Source organism: Schistocerca piceifrons, chromosome 6 (genome assembly GCF_021461385.2).
Source record: "Schistocerca piceifrons isolate TAMUIC-IGC-003096 chromosome 6, iqSchPice1.1, whole genome shotgun sequence".
NCBI classification, from domain to species: Eukaryota; Metazoa; Arthropoda; class Insecta; order Orthoptera; family Acrididae; genus Schistocerca; species Schistocerca piceifrons.
Window position 1 is genome coordinate 564,798,021 of NC_060143.1, and position 23,736 is coordinate 564,821,756.

A 23,736-nucleotide genomic window follows, 5' to 3' on the forward strand; every position below is an offset into this window, starting at 1 on the left:
TCCTGACTAATGTCTTAAACTTTAGCCTACTCTTCATCACTACTACATTGTGATCTGAGTCTATATCTGCTCCTGGGTATAGGTTACAATCCAGTCTCTGATTTCGGAAACTCTGTCTAACCATGATGTAATCTAACTGAAATCTTCCCGTATCACCCGGCCTTTTCCAAGTATACCTCCTCCTCTTGTGATTCTTGAACGGAATATTCACCTCAGAAGTTAAGTCCCATAGTGCTCAGAGCCATTTGAACCATTTGAACGGAATATTCACGATTACTACCTGAAACTTGTTACGGAACTCAATTAGTCTTTCTCCTCTCTCATTCCTTGTCCCAAGCCCACATTATCCTGTAACCTCTTCTTCTATTCCTTCCCCTAAAATTGCATTCCAGTCCTCCATGACTATTAGATTTTCATCCCCTTAACATTATTACTCTTTCAATATCCCCACACACTTTCTCTGTCTCTTCATCTTTAGCTTGCGACGTCGGCATGTATACCTGAACTATCGTCGTCGGTTTGCTGTTGATTCTGATAAGAACAACCCTATCACTGAGCTATTCACTGTAACACACTCTCTGTCCTACCTTCCTATTCATAACAAATCCTACTCCCGTTATAACATTTTCTGCTGCTGTTGATGACGTTACCCTATACTCATCTGACCAGAAATCCTTGTCTTCTTTCCATTTCACTGCACTGACCTCTACTATATCTAGTTGAGTCTTTGCATTTCCCTTTTCAGATTTTATGGTTTCCCTACTATGTTCAAGCTTCTGAATTCCACGCCCCGACTCGTAGAACGTTATCCTTCCTTTGATTATTGAATCGTTTTTCATGGTAACCTCCATCTTGGCAGCCCCTCCCGGAGATCCGAATGGGGGACTATTCTGGAATCTTTTGCCAATGGAGAGATCATCTTCAATTACAAGCTGCACGTCCTGTTGATACATGTTACGCGTCTTTAATGCAGTGGTTTCCATTGCCTTCTGCATCCTCATGTCGTTGATCATTGCTGATTCTTCCGCCTTTAGGGGCAATTTCCCACCAGTAGGTGGGAACCTCTGTCCGCTCCTCCGCCCTCTTTGGTAAGGCCTTTGGCAGAATGAGGGTGTATTCGTAAGTCGAAAGTCTTCGGCCGCCAATGCTGATTATTAACCAAAATTTTAGCAGCGGTGGGATTCGAACCCGGGACACAATATGTTTTGATTATGAATCAAAGACTCTACCCCTGTTTTTCTTTTTTAATCTCATTTTGTTCGTTATTGATCGTTCTACTTTTCGAGGCGGACGTCTCATGGCGCTTGTTCAAGTTCGAAGTTCATCCATTCCCTCAGTTTTTTTGTTGCAGAGGCCAGCTATCCCTCTGACCGAACACGCTGAGCTACCGTGCCGGCTCTCACCATGCCCAACACACGAACAAAATCTCGCCGGACTGACCTGTTTTCCGGTACATCGTTCTCATATACGTTGCCTTAAAACAGATCTATCAGATATCAATGTGCATGCCTACCGAGCGTATAAAAGTGTATCATGAAACACAGGTGCGGACTACTGGTCGCAGAGCAACGAGTGAATTTTGGCAGCATCCACCTTATATTGTAACTCTCAGCTTTGCTGTAATGTCCCATAATTTTAAAGTCAAGCGGTAAATTCTTAAGATGTCGGTAAAAGTAAACGTCATACGGTTTACAGAGAGAGGTACATTTCCGTGGCATCACTTTCACACTGCAGCTCGGCTGAGTGGCATCGTTTCCAAAACTTCAGTCGCAGCTCATCGTGTATCAGAATGAGAGCAACTGTCAATACGTTACGTATACTTATTTGTTTATTTATCAAACCTCCCGATGTTTTATTTAAAAAAAAGGCGAGGAAATATGTTCAGAAATCAGAATATTGTCAGATACACCGAAAAAAATATCGACTGAGAAAAAAGCTATAGCTAAGAATCGGTCACTGACCAGCGGTTTGCTATTTTAATGGCTTGGTCGCTTTTTTCCGTGCAAACAGGAAATACACTTTAGTCAGTAATGGTCACAGTCAGTTTCACATTCCTGGAGACAACGTGGGTAGGGGTCGTAACCAGACGTGTGGCTAGAATGGATCCCCCCCCCCCTCCCCCCCCCCTCCGTCCCCATCCCTGTCACTCAGCACTCAGCTGCTCCCTCACATTACTTCTCTTCTTTTTTTTTAAATTTTCCGAAACTAAAACCAATAACGCAAAAGGAAGGAATACAGAGGAAAAAGAGCGACGGGAACACAAAAGGGCAACGAGCCCTACAGCTGCTTCCAGAACTATTCAACGCTCTGTCTTCGAGAGGTAAGATCCAGCATGTTGTCGAAGAGTTCAAGAAATCGAGGCAGTTGCGAGCAGGACCATTAAGCCGTAGACACACACTGGCGAAAAGCCAAATGGTCATCGTCACCCCCACCAGCAACGACAAAATGTACAAAGTGACCAACCAGCCATATGATCGTATTAGTCTTGGTCGCGGAAAAAAATGAAGTAGCCAGCCGAAGAATTAAATCAGTGGAATATGCAGCTTCATCAGACGGGATAAGGAGCTAGGACCAGTTTTCTAGGTGACCGCAACAAGTAAACTGGTGTTGTAGGGACGCACAGTTATTTGTGTCACTAATCCCAGTACGTTATAGACGCTCGTTGATGAAAGTTAAATTGTTGATCATTCTGTGCCAGGAGGAGGCCGCTGCTACTGATGGAACCATGAGGTTGATGTTGGTCAACACAGTTTTCAAATGGTTCAAATGGCTCTGAGCACTATGGGGCTCAACTGCTGAGGTCATTAGTCCCCTAGAACTTAGAACTAGTTAAACCTAACTAACCTAAGGACATCACAAACATCCATGCCCGAGGCAGGATTCGAACCTGCGACCGTAGCGGCCTCGCGGTTCCAGACTGCAGCGCCTTTAACCGCACGGCCACTTCGGCCGGCAACACAATTTTCCAGGATATTTGCGGTGATAATTGTTCGACGGGATTGGTGCAGGGAATCCCTTCCCGACGTGTCAACACAGCTTAGTGGCGAGTACCAGCCGCTGCAGTGTGACATCCCCAAACACTCACTGCGGGATAGAACTTTCGAATGTGTCTCAGATTAAAACAGAGACGACCAACGTCAACAGGGGCATCATGACTCTCTGGACGCACTAAGCTGTACAGCCGAGACGTAAAGGCATATAAGTCCAGAGTGATCTTCAAAATGTTGGGCGGAACATATTAGACAGACGCCTTCCTCTTAGTGTTAGATAGGCCCAACCCGCAGAAAAAACATAGCTTCGTCAAAAACTAGTATCGTAGCCTGAAGATATGAAGAAGATATGAAGCTTTCACAAAAAGTGACTCGACAACTGCTTCAGTTCCTTAGCCATTATAGAGGGAAGAGGGAAAATGTGAGCGATGTAATGTGTCTTGCATAACGCATATGTATACTGAACTCGTACCTGAAGAAGAATAAGACAGCATCGTTCACATTTCAGAATTGCACCCTGGATCTTATCAATAACCGATTTGCCATTGAGAGTCGCAGTTTGGCGCGGACAACGATCAGTAACAACTACTAATGACGTACGACCGTCCACAGCAGTGCCCTACGAGAATATTGTTCCATCGAAACCCCGTAAATTAAGGACTTTACTTTTGCCATCGTTAAGTCACGCTCCAAAATACGGCAATAATCATAGATGATTTCCCCCAGGAGAGGTATCTCTGCACATCGACCGAGTAACACCGTCACATAATCAGTGTACGCGCGGACAGCAAGGGTCCTTCCAGAAAGCGTCCAGTCCTGAAGCTGGCGTGCAACCTACAGAACAGCGGCTCCAGAGGTAAGACAAACAAAGAAACTTAGAGCAGGCTTCCCAGAGGCACACCCTGACGGATGGTAACCAGGGTCGTCGGTCGCCCATTGACGATTGGCAAAGCTGCACACCCGTGGTTCAAAATGGCTCTGAGCACTATGGGACTTGACTTCTGAGGTCATCAGTTACTTAGAACTACTTAAACATAACTAACCTAAGGACATCACACACACCCATGCCCGAGGCAGGATTCGAACCTGCTCGCCTAGAACCGCTTGGCCACCCCGGCCGGCGTTAAGTGTGTCCACGTCGTAAAAATCAACGTATTACTGATGTAAGGTGCGATCTACGTCAGCTGGAGAGAAGTAAAACAAGAGCGGCGACACCGAGCTTGATGTTGAAGCAGATGGTATAACGAAGTCAATTCTTCTGCAACGAGTGATTGAGGTTTCGATCGCACCCGCAACCATACCATCTGTCGCCGCTTCAACTGCAGCAGTTTATCTTTAAGACATTGTACATCTGATGTTTGCAGATAGGCGCGATCTACACTGCCCTACCAGACGCGTAAGAAAGAATAAGTAAATTCATGAGTTCTCCTAGCTGCACAACAAATGATCAAAGTAGCCAGGGCAATCAACTATTCCAGAGAGTTGGAGTATCTCCCAGCTGATCGAAGTCTACGCTCCCACACATTGTGTACCTCTTCATCGAGAGAAAGATCTGCCGTGTGAGAGACATTCAACACCCATGGGGAACGGAATAGTTTCATCGGTTGCCGATCAAGATGGAGAGTGGCGGTCAAAGCACAGTGATCGGAATAGCTAGCAGTCGTCTGCAGAATGCGATGTCGCATCCAGTTCGATAAATAGACTGTCAATCCTGCTACTAGAAGCCGCAGTAAAATGCTTAAATTTAAGCAAGGTCAGATATTTACACTACCAAACATCTTCTAAGTGGATCAGACGTAGCAATTCGTTTAAATCTCGACATGAAATGGAGCGACTGATCAATATGATGCAGAAATCTGTTAAAATCACCACCCAACAACAGATTCTAGGAGTCCGACGTGAAAGACAAACAATCTCCTTTTTATAAATACACGAAGGTTCCACTGCGTGACCAAAACAAGACGGAGCTTATAAGCCAACCAAGGTGAGGTCTAAAAGTGTACAGTGTATCAGTGTGACACACCCAAACAGACCCAAGGACATCTGCTTCAGCAATGGGAATGCCTTCTCGAAAGAATAAGGGAGTTCCAGACAAAAATTTGACCGTCATATTATAAACAGTTCGAAATCCACGGAGAGAGAAGCTGTTAAATAACACTTCTTGCAGGAACACTGTATCCACACAGGAAACATATACGAGTACATTGAAGGGCCAAAGAGATTGGTACACCTGACTAATATCGTGTACGCCCCCTCCCCCCCCCCCCCCCCCCCCCGAGCCCCCGATCACACGAAGTGCCGCAGCAAACGCGGCATGGACTCGACTAATGTCTGAAGTAGTGCTGGCGGGAACTGATCATGAATCTTGCACGTCTGTCCATAAATACGTAACATACATTCATGTATAACATACAACCGTTCACTCGACGAAAGATCCGTACCCAAGGGCTGGAAAGTTGCAGAAGTCACACCAATATTCAAGACAGGTAGTAGGAATAATCCAGTAAATTACAGGCCCATATCATTAACGTCGATATGCAGCAGGGTTTTCGAACATATACTGTGTTCGAACGGTATGAATTACCTCGAAGAAAACGGTCTACTGACACACAGTCAACAAAGGGTTAGAAAACTTCGTTCTTGTGAAACACAACTAGCTCTTTACTCGCATGAAGTGTAGAGTGGTATTGACAAGGGATTTCAAACTGATTCCGTGTTTGTTGATTTCGTGAAGGCTTTCGACACTGTACCACACGAGAGGCTTATAGTGAAATTGTGTGCTTATGGAATATCTTCTCACTTATTGTCTGGATTCGTGATTTCCTGTCGGAGAGGTCATAGTTCGTAGTAATTGACGGAAAGTCATCGAGTAAAACAGAAGTGATTTCTCGCGTTCCCCAAGATACTGTTATAGGCCTTTTGCTCTCCCTTATCTACATAAACTATTTGGCAGACAACCTGAGCAGCCGTCTGAAGTTGTTTGCAGACGACGCTGTCGTTTATCGACCAGTAAAGTAATCACAAGATCAAAACAAATTGGAAAACGATTTAGAAAAGATATATGTGTGGTGCGAAAATTGGCGATTGACCCTAAATAACGAAAAGTGTGAGGTCATCTACATGAGTGCTAGAAGGAATCCGTTACATTTCGGCTACACGATAAATCAGTCAAATCTAAAGGCCGAACAGATAATGTTGTGGAGAAGGCTAACCAAAGACTGCGTTTTATTGGCAGAACACTTACAAAAAGTAACGTATCTCCAAAGGAGACTGCCTACATTACACTCGTCCACCCTCTTTTAGAATACTGCTGCGCGGTGTGGGATCCTTACCAGATAGGATTGACGGAGTACATCGAAAAAGTTCAAAGAAGGGCACCATGTTTTGTATCATCCCGAAATATGGGAGAGGGTGTCACTGAAGTTATACAGGATTTTGGGTGGACATAATTAAAACAAAGGCGTTTCTCGTTGAGGCGGAAACATACCACGAAATTTCAATTGCCAACTTTCCGAATGAGAAAATATTTTTTTGACGCCGACCTACATAAGGAGGAACGATCACCATAATAAAATAAGGGAAATCAGAGCTCGCACGGAAAAAGGTGGTTCGATGAACCCCCTGCCAGGCGCCTAAATGTGATTTGCAGAGTATCCACGTAGATGTAGATGTAGAACAGAACGAGGGTGTGGAGGTCACTTCTTAAGAGCACGTTGCACGGCATCCCAGATATGCTCAATAATGTTCGTGTCTGGGGAGATTGATGGCCAGCGGAAGTCTTTAAACTCAAAAGAGTGTTCCTGGAGCCATCCTGTATCAATTCTGGAGGTGTTATGGAATTGCTCCAGTCCGTCGGAATGCACAACGGACATGAACGGATATACGTGACCAGACAGGATTCTTACGTACAGGTTCCATATCACTCCTGTTCCACACGCCAGATATCGTTACAGAGCCTCCACAAGCTCGACCAGTTGCCTGCTGACATGCAGGGTCCATGGATTCATGGTGTTGTTTTCATACCCGTATCTGCACACCCACTCGATGCAATTTGAAACGAGACTCGTCCGACCAGGCAACATGTTTCCAGTCATCAACAGACCAATGTCGGTGTTGACGGGCCCAGGCAAGGTGTAAAGCGTACAGTAGTGGGCCGTTACTGAATGGGTTTATTAATATAATAATTTCATTTTTATTTTTTCACTTTATGTTCGTCAGTGCCTTCTGCCTGGCGGTAAGCTGCAGCGTCTCAGTCACGTTGCCCAGAACCGGATAGAATCACCCTGAAACTCACGTGTTGAGCCATCAGCAACTAAAATCACGTGTTGCTGACGAGGTAACGCTACCGAACTACGCGTCTTACGATCTGACCGACCAATAGGGAGGCTTGGAAGTGGTCAAGTGGGGATGGAACCGCGGCCGGCTGCCTGGAGCGGACACGCCGTTCGCTGTCTTCTGCTGGCAGCTTCTAGACCGATCAGACGCCCTCCTCACCTGCTTTCTTGGGCGGCTGCCCATTCAGTCTCAGCGGCTTCTCCAGGCCTGCCTTCCTTTACGGTATTAAAACTTCACAGGTTAAACTATGTTTTATTCTTCACCTCAACGTGTACCTACCGCTTTCCCCTCCTGGACAATCCTGACGCATTAACAAACGCTTTGTGTCGCGCGGAAAAGTGGTTTAAATGGCTCTGAACACTATGGGACTTAACTTCAGAGGTCAACCGCCCCCTAGAACTTAGAACTATTTAAACCTAACTAACCTAAAGAGATCACACACATCCATGCCCGTGGCAGGATTCGAATCTGCGACCGTATCGGTCGCGCGGTTCCAGACTGCAGGGTCTAGAACCGCTCGGTCATCCCGGCCGGCTTTGTGTCGTGCAGTCATCAAGGGTACGCAACGGGCGTTCAGCTCCGAAAGCCCATATCAATGCTGTTTCGTTGAATAGTTCGCACACTGACAGTTGTTGATGGCCCAGCATTGAAATCTGCAGCAATTTGAGGAAGAGTTCACTTCTGTCGCATTAAACGATTCTCTACAGTTGTCGTTGGTTCCGTGCTTGTACGATCTTTTTCGGGCGGCAGCGATGTCGGAGATTTTATGTTTAGCCGGATTCCTGATATTCACGGTACAGTCGTGAAATGGTCGTACGGCATAACCCCCACTTTGTCGCTACCTCGGATATGCTCTGTCCCATCGCTCGTGCGCCGATCGTAACACCACGTTCAAACTTCCTTAATTGTTCATAACCTGCCATTGTAGCAGCAGTAACCGAAGTTGTCTTATATAGTCGTTGCCGTATTCTGCCTGTTCATATATGTCTGTATTTTAATACGCATGCCTATACCAGTTTCTTTGGCGTTTCAGTGTATAAACTGACGCAGCGAGGCTAGGTGCAGCTCTGATACCGCTTGGTTAACATTTTGTGTTACAAATGTATTGCTTGATGCTTCATTCAAAAGAAGAAACACAGAAAGAACAACAGAGCAGCATGATTATCCCACCAGTCGACCGTCACAGTCTATTGCTGCGTCCAGTAACGAATCCGAGAGCGGGCGCCAATACTGGCCCCAACAGAATCTTTACCCTTGCTTGTTTTGCTCACCGGTACACGTCCTGGCTGTAAACGTTGCTTAACCCGGCTGAGAGGCGTACAGCCTCTGCAGCAGGCGGCGTAGGTGGATCTAGCACCACCTGCATATCAGTCTGTGACTGCCCAGGGTCAGAGGCTTGTCCTACAGCAGAGTCACTCTGCAAGACATACCGACGCCGTGATGGACGGCAATCATAGTGAAACTCAGCGACAGCGGGAAACAACTCTGCGGAAACAATTTTCGCAACGGGAGCCACAGTAAGCGGCATATCACGATCCTCTTCGGCGAGAGTAGACAGAGCGACAGGAGGACACTGACGTATTACCAGTTGGACTCGTAGAGGAGGCTGCGAAGGAGACGGGTGCGACATACACTCGCTTCAGGCCGGCTTCAAAGGAGCCTCCCTTGCAGCAGCAGGAACACCAAATACTGCCTCCCGATCTTAGGAGTAGCAGACAAACAGGGCTAATGGAATGACGGGACGGGGGAAGGTACAACTAATTCATCGCGATCCTGAGTGCGACGCCGCTTATTATGACACGCGCACTGTCCAAGAAGTAGCAGGAACAGGGCCAGGCTTTGCTTGTAACGGCGGAAAATAATCCGTAGTGATTTCCGTAAACCCTCGTCGCCAGTTTTGTGAAGCCTCGTCGCTACTGCCGAGTTTGTGAGTTCGTGAAACGGCTTCTGGTGCAGTACAAGACAATTTCTCCCTTCCACTATGACACAGCTATGGCTCAGGGTCAGGTAACAGGATAGGAGAACGAAGGTCCATCGACACTCCAAAAAATTAGTAGCAAAGTCACACAAGTAAGTTACAAATGTTTACTTGTCTTTGTGACTAGTTGCAACACTGCTTGTTATATAACACGAAAAACGCCCTCAACGGCTAAGTGCAAATAATCGTAGGTAAACTTCACAGCACATAGCAAATGCTATTTACAACAAGGGTCTGTTCACTTCTAAGAGTTTATTAAACGACGTTACCTGTCTATGTCTGCCCTGGACGATGATCTGTAGCCAAGTGGGCGAGAGCTGCTCTCCTATCTTCCGAGAAGACTTCTGACCGTTGTCGTCTGGTCATTGGCTGATTGTACTGGCCGGCAACTGGCCGAGGCGAAGTCAGTATCTTTATCCTCAGCGACGCCAGTGGCGCTGCTGGAACTCGCGCAAGTGGCGAGTCTCTAAGGCACTGGCACCAGCTCACTTCTTTGCCCCTGTGCTGCTTTTGCCCTCGCCGTGTCTTGTTCGGACGGCACAGCAGCGATAATTGGAACTGTCGGATGATCGCCAGAGGCGAGGGACGATGTAATCCTGAGTTCATTACGAGTGGGGGACAAAGTCAGCAACCGCCAACTTACGGTGTTGTTCCGAGGGATACCGTTAAACCCAAGCTCTCCGCCAGCAGTTGCTTCGAAGATGGCCAGTTCATTGGACAGAAAACACGTCCGCTGTGCTCAAGATGAGTACCATAGCCACAATCTTGGAAACAATACGGAAGTTCCTTTTGATCTGTATTTCCACTAAACGTATGCCGCTATAATATTGCAGCTTACATTGACTTGACTAACATTTACGGCAAATACCTCTCACGTCACCGCATTGCACCAAAACGTCCTTAAGATAAATATCCTCTACCACCAGAGGAAGACTGAATATTTGAACATTGGTGACAGCATCTGCAAGCAGCACCATACTGACCGAACCACCTAAATGCCGGAAGGGAACCTGATTAATATGCTTTAATAGGAACGTGTCCACTTGAATAGGATCTACGAATTCACACAGAACACACAAGTCTCAGAATCAATAAGGCGTTACGCAACTGGGCCTAGGTAACATGGAAAGTATCAACTAACCAATCATGGATATCTACAGATTCGGACTGCATGTTACGTGTCAACTTATCAAATCAAAAACTCACAGTACCTTTTCGTGGAACACACCCAACGAAGGATAACAAGGGACCAGCTTCTTGTATAATGTAGAAAGCTCAACTTTTTTAACGATCTTTATTGAGACTAGCTTATTTGCTTGAAAAGTTCCCAGTACTTGTCGAATGCTAAGAAGCTGTAGAGACCGATGACAGCTGACCCACGATTTCAGCCCGTGTTGCTGAGCTATCGTTGCTCCCACGGTAGGAGTGCTGAAGAAGGGACTCCTTGATATGTACCTTGCACAAGATCCTGGCCAGCAGGGGTGCGTAGGAGGGTCACTTAGTGCCTGCGACGCGGTCGCGCCAGGGAGCGGAGAGGGTGGCTTCTCTCTCTTGCTTCGCGGCCCCCTAACTAGTTAGCACGTATCTTTTCCGCCATTCTGTAATACAATACGCGCGTGCGGATATTTAACGACCGTGGTTGGTGCACTGACTCGACTGAGTGTAATTTTTAGCCGGTTCCTCACCTCAGACAACACGTTACGCAAACCTAAATCAGGCAGCAGCAGCCGGCCGAGACAGACGCAGCAACAGGGAAGTTACCAATTTTGTGACTTTTACGAGTTCATAACCAGTAGATAATTGTATAATATCATCTGTGTGCTCTAATAGTTTAGTTTCTGCGTGTTAATTTAATATCTAACAGGTACAGTTCTCGCGTTTTCGTTTGCGTCGGAAAGAAAACCGATTTTGTGACACATTATAAATTCCTAATCAGAGGCGAATTATTTAGTTACACCTGAGTTCTTCGGTAGTTAGGTTTTTGAATCTCTGCATACTAAGATAATCTATTAGACACAGATGCTGCGTTTTCGTCAAGGTCTACAGTAGAGCTCCGTAGCAAATCCCGATAGTCCGTTTATCACAGTATTTTACTTTTCCACGGTCTTTAGTATGGATAGGGACTGTGATTGTTGTGTGCGAATGCGAGCCGAATTGGTGACACTTCGCTCTTAGCTTCAGGTTGTGATCGCTTCGGTTACACAGCTTGAGGCTGCATTTGATGGGCACCACTGCTGTGGGCCGGCCATGGTTATCCAACAGACTGGTGGCCAGCCCAGTTACCGCCCGCACTGAGGTTGCCTCCCCTAACCCCCCCCCCCCCCCCCCCTGTGATCGAGTGGGAGGTCGCCCAAGGGCGTAGCAAGCAGCGAAAGACTTCCTAGGAGGCCGCACTGAATGCCTCGTCGGTTAGTCTGACAAACAGGTTCCAGGTGCTGTCTGTGACTGACACTGTCGCTAGCCAGATGCTGTCGCCTGTCCTGTTTCAGAGGAAACCACTCAGCCTGCAAGATGCGGGCAGTGACAGAGGGTAGGATTATTGACAGTTAGGAGCTTCAACGTTAGGCGCGTTGTGGGGTTCCATAGGGACATGGCTGCCAAGAAGGGGAAGAAAGCTAATGTGCACTCCATGTGCTTACCGGGTGGAGTCACTGCAGACGTGGAATGGATGCTTCCGTATGCCTTGAAGAGCACAGGGTGCAGCCAACTGCAGGTGGTGGCTCACGTTTGTACCAATGATGTGTGTCTCTTTGGATCTGGTTTCGAGCGGCTAACATAAGTGTAAAGATGTATATGTTGATGTAGACAATAACATGCAGAACAAAGTTAACACGATTCGCGGACAGGTGGTGCACACCACTTCCCTGCCGTAGGTAACTGAGAACTGAGGCAAGAAGAACACTTTCCGATCGCTAAGTTGCATAAAAGTAAAACTGCCAGAGCTTGAGCACAGCAGAGCCCGTATCTAAGACAGGGTAATGCCAAGGAAAATTAGTTAGTTTCTTATTCCAGGGATCATTTGCATTATGATTCGTAATGTCTGGAGCCAGTAATTTTATATTCACATCACAAATTATTTTTTAAATATGGCTACATGCTTCCAGAATGAGATTTTCACTCTGCAGCGGAGTGTGCGCTGAAATGAAACTTCCTGGCAGATTAAAACTGTGTGCCCGACCGAGACTCGAACTCGGGACCTTTGCCTTTCGCGGGCAAGTGCTCTACCAACTGAGCTACCGAAGCACGACTCACGCACGGTACTCACAGCTTTACTTCTGCCAGTACCTCGTCTCCTACCTAGGGGACTAATGACCACAGCAGTTGAGTTGGGTAGGAAGGTAGGAGACGAGGTACTGGCAGAAGTAAAGCTGTGAGTACCGGGCGTGAGTCGTGCTTCGGTAGCTCAGTTGGTAGAGCACTTGCCCGCGAAAGGCAAAGGTTCCGAGTTCGAGTCTCGGTCGGGCACACAGTTTTAATCTGCCAGGAAGTTTCATGGCTACATGCTGATCATTTTCCTAATACACACATGAGTTAGTAATTCCTACCCACTACCTTTCACAGATTACAATAATACAAACACTTCTAGGGAGTAAAAGCAGTTGTCAAGAAGAAACTTTCCCAGTTTTCTCTAGCGCAAAAGAGCCGCATGGTGCGGCTCTTTTGAGCTAGAGAAAACATTACTGTGCGGTAATGTATGTCATTTTCCTCTTCTGGTATGGTAATTACGTACATCATTGTTTGTTTCGAACTGCTGAGGGTTATTTACAACAAACTTCGAGACGGAATAAATCCACTGTGAAGCAATAGTCAAACTGCCTTAATTCCTGAAACAGATGTCTAGAACATCATAGTTGAGATGATGGCTGCTGTACTGGCGATCTTCGCAACATCGATCGACAACCGTTCGGGCACCTCTGCCACGCGTGCAGCCTACGCGACCCCTGCACGACTCAGCATCACCAACTCGCCGTGTCGCAGTGTGCGCAAATTGAGACGCGTTCAGCGCGTGTGACGCAACACGACACCATAACGCGACGCGCACGTTCCGCACGTGTCGCACTGGTCCAACGCATATTGCGACGCGTACACACACTTCGTACGCACCGCTGACAGAATCACTGAAAATATTTGATTTTTGTCTTACTTGTAGCGTTATATGCCAGCTTCGTGGCGAAGTGCCCATCATCTCGCTAATGGTCATGCTTATTGTGATATATACGTTTTAGTAAGACGCTACGCAAAACTCAAAAAGTTTGCAATGAAAAATAGGGGTCACTACGATTTCCTTTTGGCGCGTACTACACCATATGTTGCTGCGTATGAAATTTAGCTGCCGGCCGGAGTGGCCGAGCGGTTAAAGGCGCTACAGTCTGGAACCGCACGACCGCTATGGTCGCAGGTTCGAATCCTGCCTCGGGCATGGATGTGTGTGATGTCCTTAGGTTAGTTAGGTTTAAGTAGTTCTAAGTTCTAGGGGACTAATGACCACAGCAGTTGAGTCCCATAGTGCTCAGAGCCATTTGAACCATTTTATGAAATTTAGCTAACGTACTGAATTTTGGTTTAGGCTTGGGAGGAGGTCTCTATCTGCCTCCGATCTCTAGGAAATGGATCCTATGTAGTGCATTCAATCCCGACCTCACGCCCACGTGAATGGAATATTCTTACATCCCTCGTATCTCCTAAACCGCTCGAGACATCGAAACGTAATTTTGGCGAATGATGACACACAAGGAGGGGAGTATTTTGCCACTTCGTAAACACACTGAACTTTATTAGCTATGACGATGTATCAGAAGTTGTACTTTCTATTTTATTTTTCTCATTCCAGTGACTGTAATTCTTTAAGAGTTATCGTTAGCTAGTGAGACAAGAGTTTCCTAGTATGAAAATAAAACATGAAATTTCTTCTCTTATGTTCCCACAAACCGACACAATGAGGTTTTTCGTAAGCTATTGAGCTCTCTCGTCGCCAATTACTTGTTTAATGAAACACTCTGTTGCAGAATTCTGTCACAATAGCTGCTGCAGAAATGATTTTGTGCACATTATAGTGCGTTTTGGCAAAAGAAGTACTCTCAAACCTGTCAACAAGAGAAATATAGCCGCTACTCGCAAATGGTAATGCTTCTTCGAATAAGGAAAGGTCAACAATTCACACAAAAATAAATCGCCTATTCTGTTGGAATTTTGGCTGAATCCCAAAACCAATCGTATTTTTAACACTGACCGACTGGATTGGAAACTCACCAAAGGATTTTATTCCTTTTCTTCATCTGAGCAGTAGCAAAGTAATGACGAACTTGGCGGAATGACACGCACATGCCTGATGCTGGTCACTCACCTACGCATTGCCAAATTCATGATGCGTGATTCGCGAATAAAATAGTTGTTATTGATGAAAATAAACAATTGATACGTGGCACAACACAATGGTCAGTGTATCGTCAGCAGCTGAGAATAATGCACGCTACAGGAATAGGGAAGTTAGCCAGTGTGCTTTGTGAGAGGAAAAGTTCACGTCGTTCGAAAAACATTATCCTGAAAGTAGATCTGCCTTTGTCAGCAAAACATTTCAACAAAATAAATATATCAAATCACCACACTCTTTCAGGATACTCATTCTTTTGGAATAATACCGATCATCGGTTCATTTGTGCAGCCTGTTGTGTAATTAGTTTATTAATGCTGATATCGTATATGGAACAACTGAAATGCTTTTTCTCGTCACGACGAGCCGATTAAAACATCGTTAGCCTTGAGGGCTTCTCAAATGTTTCTAGCTTGCAGTGGAAATGTGACGTCCACGTTTACGTAGTATACTGTTGTTGTATGTTGTATGTTAACCGGGGACCTGGAAACGACGGAGAGGCTCTGTCTCCGCCACAGCTCCAGTGGTCCACAACCCCACGACGACTACCGCAGTCCACATCACCCCTCCACCGCAACACACCGAACCCAGGGTTATTGTGCGGTTCGGCCCCCGGTGTACCCCCCCCCCCCCCCCCCCCCCCGGGAACGTCTCACACCAGACGAGTGTAGCCCCTATGTTTGCGTGGTAGAGTAATGGTGGTGTACGCGTACGTGGAGAACTTGTTTGCGCAGCAATCGCCGCCATAGTGTAGCTGAGGTGGAGTAAGGGGAACCAGCCTGAATTCGCCGAGGCAGATGGAAAACCGCCTAAAAATCATCCACAGACTGGCCAGCTCACCGGACCTCGACACAAGTCCGCCGGTGGGATTCGTGCCGGGGACCAGGCGATCCTTCCCACTCCGGAAAGCCGTGCGTTAGACCGCTCTTTTTTTTTTTTTTTTTTTTTTTTTTGAGCAGGAAGGCAGGGTAAACAAACAATCTTTATTCGTACAATTGGACTATCTTAGGGATAAGAAAAGGATCGAGACAGCAAAAACAAAGCAAAAACAATTTGGAAACCAGAAAATCAACGTAAAGGCCGCCCTTTTTTTTTGTGTAACATGAATAAAGTAAATGACAATCCTAGTCACGGGCGGGAGTGAAAATGAAGTTATCATCTGCATCACAATCCCTGCAGCACACGGTGTCGCATCATAAATCTGGCAGACAGCCATACAATCTTGACCATTTCTGCCTTTGTGGACGGCATATATTTATGTATTTCTCCTGCGTCGACCATGTAGGGGCCAGTTTTCTTCTCAGTGTGCTGTATGCCAATATAACTGAACCGCGCAGTATTGTCTCTAGTCGTTCTGCTGCAGGAGTCTTCTCAGTTCTGGGACACCCCAGCTGTGGGCGGATTGTGAAAACCACTTCCTAAAAAATTGGAAAAGTAAGTCCTGTATTTCGTATGACTCCGTATGAGCTCGTGTTGTTCTTGTGAATACATCCAATAATCCATCACGGACTTAATATCGTACGAATACAAATATTTCGTCGCATGTCCAGCGATCCAATTGACCGCATACGTCTTTTGTTTGGGAAAAAAGGTCTTGTCCGGTAGAAAGAGTACATCCGATGTGATTTCTGTGTAGTTAGTGCGCCGTAGGAAGGCCAGTATTCGACGCGTCAGCATCCAGACGTCCCTCGCTGCGCCACACACTAAACCATGTTCTTCCGTTGCTAACAGGCCACAGTTTGTGCAAAGAGGAGAATCGACCATATGAATTGTATGTAATCGACTTCTGGTCACAAATTTACGGTTTATAAGAATGTACCACATCGATCTCGCTGCTGTTGACAGTAATGGAGTATGCACTGCACACCAAATGTGGTTCCACGTTCTCGACGGGTATTTGAATTCCATTACGTTGCGGGCATGGTGATCCATCAAGCACCTATAGATCTCCCGAGTCGTGGGTATTCTCGTCGAAGGTACTTTCAGACGAACATAACTGTAATCAACAAGAAATGAGGCAATGTGTGCAAGACAAGGCGAAATATTGCCCACCGCAATAGGGGGTTCGTACGAAGGCGGAACAAGTACTTCTATCAGAGCTGACGTTATGGTGTACTTTCCTTGTTGCCAATTTCGTATCATCGCTCGCATGTAAAGCGCCATAGCTTTGTTTCGCACGTTTGTGAGGTTGAGTCCTCCGTTCCGGAATTGTAGCGTTAACGTTGTAAGTAGGCTGTTTATGTTTTCTCTATGTAAGTAGGCTGTTTATGTTTTCTTGTTGGCAACGTTACGTAGCGCTCAATATGAAAATCACTGGCTGTGCTGTGTGCAGTCTGTGGCTGCTTTGCATTGTTGTAATCCTCGCCATTGTAGTGTTAGGCAGCTGGCTGTGAACAGCGCGTAGCGTTGCGCGGTTGGAGGTGAGCCGCCAGCAGTGGTGGATGTGGGGAGAGAGATGGCGGAGTTTTGAAATTTGTCATGAACTGCTATATTTATATATGATGATATCAAGGTAAATACATTGTTTGTTCTCTATTAATATCTTTGATTTGCTAACTATCCCTATCAGTAGTTAGTGCCTTCCATAGTTTGAATCTTTTATTTAGCTGGCAGTAGTGGCGCTCGCTGTATTGCAGTAGATTGAGCAGCGAAGATTTTTGTGAGGTAAGTGATTTGTGAAAGGTATAGTTTAATGTTAGCCAGGGCCATTCTTTTGTAGGGAATTTTAAAAGTCAGATTGCGTTGCGCTAACAAAATATTGTGTGTCAGTTTAAGCACAGTCTTGTATAATTGTTCAAAGAGGACGTTTCATATGTCGACCCTTAGCCTAGGATACCTCACTGGAATCTTCTGATTTTTTTTCTTGTAGTTTGTGTAATTAGTGTAGCTATTGTTTATTGCTAGCGCGTAATTGTAGAGAAAATCTCCTTTGTAGTTGCAGTCTTTCATTGTTGTACAGTAAAACAGTTGTGGCATGCATGTAGATTTGCACCAAGTATTTCGCAGCTGCAATTAACTAGATATTATTTTCAGTGCTATGTTAATGTGTTCTCTTATTTTTGATCTTCAAATTGTGTTTTTCTGTGTTGTTGTGTGAAATACTGTGACAATAATGGCGTGTGAAAAACGTAATACTAGGCTCCAAAGTAAACTGAGAAATGACAGTGAAAATGAAAGCAGTGTGTTAGCGCCACCGAGTAATGAATTAACTGATGTTCAAAGTAGTAATTTGGTAATTGTGCATAGGGAAATGGAGCGGGCTGCAAACAATAGTGTAGACATTGAAACAGGTAGTGAACAGGGAAGCATTATCGATCGATCGGTCGGCAACAGCTCGCCTCAGGAATCCGAAATGACAGGACACAATTTCGCAAATACTGTAGATTCAGGTTTTGGGTCATCACCGTTTTCTCAAATAAGTCAAGACACATTTTCTGCTTGTCAAAATGTGAATGTTGCCGGTGCAAATGTACTGCCGAAAAGCGTAGAGAAACAGATTCCAGACACTAATACATTATTATTGCAATTAATGCAACAAATGGAACAAAATCAGAGACAAATGGGACAAAATCTTAAAAAGTTAGACACAGTGGAACAAAATTTTAAAAAGTTAGACACAGTGGAACAAAATCTTAAAAAGTTAGACACAGTGGAACAAAATCTTAAAAAAGTTAGACACAATGGAACAACACCAGAGACAAACACAGCAACAGTTAGACGCAATGGAACAAAATCTTCAAAAGTTAGACACCACACTTGAACAAACACGTGAAGATTTAACTACTGAGTTACATAACATTGAATCGAAATGTCAAAAAGTCTGTAATGTCGTAAAAACACAAATTTGTGAGCATTTTCAACCTATTTTTTCGCGGCATGAAAATGCATTACAGAATCACGAAGCAGCCATAAAAGAACTGCAAACCATTGTTCATGAAAATCATGAGATCTTGTGGGCTAAAATTGACTCAGTTGCATCTACCGATTCGGTTATGCAACTTGCAAAAACTCAGGAAAACTTAAAGGACACAGTAGATACTCTGAAACTTGGTTCAGAAAAACATACAGAGGAAATAATTTCACTATCGGAGAAAGTAGCCGAACTTTCGGATCAGGTCACTAACTTATCTACAAAGGTAGATGATGATCTGAATGACACAAGACCCGTAGCCTTCACTGACACAGAAGAGTATGAACAAATAAGAAAATTCAAACAAAATCAAAATCAAATCAATACACAGTACAAAAGAGAAATCCGGGTAGTACAAGATCAGCTGACACAGGTAATACAAGAATTACGTATTTCAGAGGATACTCGCGCCCCAATACGGGAAGAGGGACACAGAAATACGGAACAGCCACAAAATAATAACACAGGGCATTTCGGAAGTTATGAAAGAAATTGGCAATGTGCACCGAATTTTGAGATGGAACGGCCGACACGACCTAACAATGACCGATATGCGACTCGCCGACATGATGATTTTGACTATAAGCTATTCATTACTACACGTAAATTCAAAACATTTAAGAATTCTGGCAACGACATTCATCCACAAGCATGGCTCCATCAATTCTCGCATTGTTTTCCTCCCAACTGGTCGTTAGAACACAGATTAGAATTTATGTGTGGCTACTTGGAGAATGAACCAGCTGTAAGAATGCGATCGGTAATTCGCGATTGCCACAGTGAAGGAGAGTTTTACCATGCCTTCCTCTCAGCATATTGGTCTCAAGCCACACAAGACCGAGTAAAACATAGCATCATAATGATGAAACGTTTCGAACAATCTGAATTTTCCACTCTTATGAAATATTTTGAAGACATGTTGCATAAGAATCAGTATCTTTCAAACCCATACAGCCCCTCAGAACTCATCCGCATTTGCTTAATCAAACTGCCTGAACATTTACGACATATTATTTTGGCAGGACGTTGCAAAGACGACATTGAAGCATTTCAGGGACTCTTACAAGAATTAGAAATTGACACTGACAATCGCGGAACGCGAAACCAGGAACACAACAATTACAGGTCACATCCGTCGCAATTCCGCGATGAAAGAAGTAATAACTTGACACGACAAGGCTATTCTCACAACACAAATCGTGACCAAAACAGACACCACCCGTATGACAACCATTGGCAGAGTAGTAATAACTACAGGGAAAGATCACCTCTCCGTGGTAATGACTATCACAGAGACAATAAGAGAAACAGACAATATGGGAACCAAAATAAATACTATCAAGGGAGACAGAATAACTTTAGACGCAACGGACCAGCGCGCAGTTACGATTCAGGGAGAAATTCTCCACCATGTGACCGACAAGAAAGAAACTATGGAATCTACCGACATGACGACAGACGATATGATCGTAACGAAAGACCTGAATTGCATCAGAACTGGCGGGATTCAAACAGAGCAGGGCCCTCTCGTCACGGTGAATTTGTAGAAGTTAGGTCTCCTAATCCCAATAACGACGCGCGCCAACAAAGAGACAATAGGCAATGACTCACACCGCTGGCAGCAACAAAACGTACTTATGAAACTGATGACGCAGCTGCCGTAGCTAGTAATTACGTAAAAATGGAAGACATTAGGGACATCTTACTCCAGGAACACGACGTAAAACTTAACAACATTGCATATCCTGTGATTCACATTACTGTAAATGACGTAAAATTTACGGCAGTACTTGACTCTGGCAGTCCCATCTCAGTAATTAGTGGAACAGCCTTTAGCAAATGCAACAAATCGAACGATTGCCCCACACTTCCGTTACGTAAGATTAAATTACAAGGTGCAATCTTTGGAAAAAGTGTAGATGTACGCCAACAAACCAACTTAGAATTCTTTTGTCAAAGCCACAGCTTCTCTACGAACTTTCTTATTGTTCCATTATTGTCGACGGAAATTATATTGGGAGTACACTTTTTGAATGAATTCAAAGCAATCTTAAACTTTCACGATGCTGAAATAAGTTTAGAGAAGGAAGGTAAGTCAATAGCTTTGAATTTTGAAGATTGGCTCTCAAACCATGACGAAGAAATCAATCGGCTTTACCTTCTGTTGGACAACAATTCGGAATTTTCTACGGAACTAGACACTAACAATCACTCTGCAAGAACTGACAGGGATGATATCGACGGCATATTTGAAATTAATGAGTTAATTCAGAATAAAATTCAAACAATTGAGAATTGTAATGACACTGATAGGCAGGACCTTTTTGAGATTTTACAAGAACATTCCACAGTTTTTACTCATAAAACAGGAACAATCAAGGGATTTCAATACCAATTTCGTATTCGTGAGCATACTAGATTTTGTGTTAGACCATATGTAATTCCAGCACATTATAGGGACCGTGTTAGAACAGAAATACAATCTATGCTTGACGAGGGCATTATTGAGCCTGCAGTAAGCTCATATAACAATCCATTACATGTTGTTGAGAAGAAAAATGGATCGATCAGGCTTGTCTTAGATTCGAGACAAATCGATACGATCATTATTCCTGAAACAGACAGGCCGCAAACGTTGGAAGAACTTCTTCAAAATTTTAATGGTGTAAAAGTGTTGTCTTCCATTGATCTCAGATCCAGCTTTTATCAGATCGAACTTCATCCAGAACGTAGAAAATACACAGCTTTCCTTTGTTTCGGCGTTTGTTATCAGTTTCGGAAACTTCCCTTTGGTTTGAACATTTCTTCAGCAGCATTCATTCGCGGGCTAAATTCCATATTACCTGAGTTCTTAAAACGTCACATCACCTTATATGTGGACGATATTCTAATAGCAGAAGCTTCATGGGAACTACATAATTGCATCCTCAACAGCTTGTTACGTATTTTTGCAGACTCTGGAATCACAGTTAACTTGGAAAAGTCTGAATTCGGTAGGACAAAGGTGAAGTTTTTGGGACATATTATTTCTTCTGAAGGCATTCAGCCGGATCCTGAAAAGTTAGAAGCAATCAGAGCCATTCCAGTTCTATCCACAAAAAGACAAGTCCGCAGTTTTCTAGGTCTCCTAAATTTTTACCGTCGTTTTCTGAATATGCAAATTCTTGTTACACCAAAACTTTGTTCTCTCACTGGAAAAAATACTATTTGGAACTGGGACGAACAAGCACAATTGGAATTCAATTCTTTGAAAGAAGCGTTACTTCACGCGCCAATCTTAGCTCATCCAGATCTGTCACAAGATTTCTGCCTTAGCACGGATTCTTCTAAAGTCGGTCTTTGGGCGCTAATGACCATAGAAGTTTTGCGCCCTAAAACCACAAACAAAAAAAAAAAAAAAAAAAAAAAAAGTCGGTCTTGGTGCCCATTTATTTCAAGAAGCCATAGAAAATGACACTACCATTCAGAAAACCATTGCTTTTGCTAGCCGAGTGCTAACAAAATCTGAAAAAAATTATTCCGTTACTGAATTAGAAGCTTTAGCTATCGTTTGGGCATTTAACAAATTCCGTTTCTTTCTTTCTGGTAAGCACGTAAAAGTATACAGTGATCATCGTGCATTACAATTTCTTATGTCTTCAAAATTAAATCATGACAGGTTAAAACGTTGGGCATTGTTTCTGCAAGAATTCCGCTTCACAATAGTCTACATTCCCGGCAAGGAGAACATTGTTGCGGACGCACTGTCACGCGCACCGGCTGGGCTTGAGAAAAGTACCACAGAAGGCAACCTCGAGAAAAATTTCAGTATTCTTTACATTCAGAAAGTCGCCTTTGAAAACTTCATCACCACATCTTTAAAGGACATTGCTCATGAACAAGATAAAGATCCGATTTGGAAAGACATCAAGAGCAAATGGCATGAAAAGACACACACACAGATTCGGCATTATTATCTGGTTAGAAACAACATACTGTTCAAACGCTGCTCTGTTGATGACAAGCTATGGGTACTTTGCATTCCTGACGATTTTGTTAATAAGCTCATTTGGTACATTCATTTCACCTACGCACATTTTGGTCCACGAAAATGTTATCATATTCTTCGAACGACTTGTTATTTTAACAATATGGAAAAAAGAATTCGATGAGTCTTGTCTATTTGTAAACTTTGTCAAAAGGCGAAACCATCTACTGTCTCACATCGTGCTCCGTTGTTTCCTATTATTCCTTATAAATTAAAAGAATTTGCTGCTGTTGATCTCTTGGGACCGCTTGTCAGAACATCCAATGGATTTTCGTACGTTCTAGTCGCTGTTGAACTTACTTCAAAATTTGTTTCTTTCACTCCGTTACGTAAAGCCACTGGACGATCTGTATCCAACGCCTTTGTTAAAAATTTCTTCCGTGACGTTGGCCACGTTGCTAAAGTCATTTCAGATAACGGACCGCAATTTAGATCTGCTGTTTGGTCACGCACGCTTCGGAATCATAAAATCAAACCTGTTTTTATTTCATTGTACTCACCACATTGCAACCCGTCTGAACGGATTATGGAAGAAATCAATAAGCTTTGCAGACTTTATTGTCACAGAAAGCATCAGCATTGGGACAGATATCTACAATTATTTCAAAATGTGCTGAATGAAATGCCTCATGATTCCACTGCTTTACCACCTACTCTTGTACTGAAGAATGAAGAACCACCGAACAGAATCAGAGAGCTTGTACCTTTCCCGAATACACGTAAACTTCGACACAAAGACATAATTGATTTGGCTCTTAAAAATATAAAATCTGCAGCAGACAAAAGGAGAGAACTACACGGTAAAGCAAATGCAAAGAAATTATATATTGGTCAGAAAGTTCTCATTAAAGCTCATTCATTGTCACATAAGAAGAAACACTTGAGTCACAAATTCTTTCTAGTTTACAATGGACCTTACAGAATCCGACGTATACCACATGATAATTGCGTTGAAGTTGAAACTCTGCGTACTAGGAAGAGTAAAGGTTTACACCACATTTCACATGTAAAACCGTTTATTGAAAGATAATCTGCTTTTTAACTTTGTCATTGCTATAAAACTTTTCACTTTACATTACTAGTATGCTTGTCAGACTTAGAATCTGTTAACATGTAACAATGTTT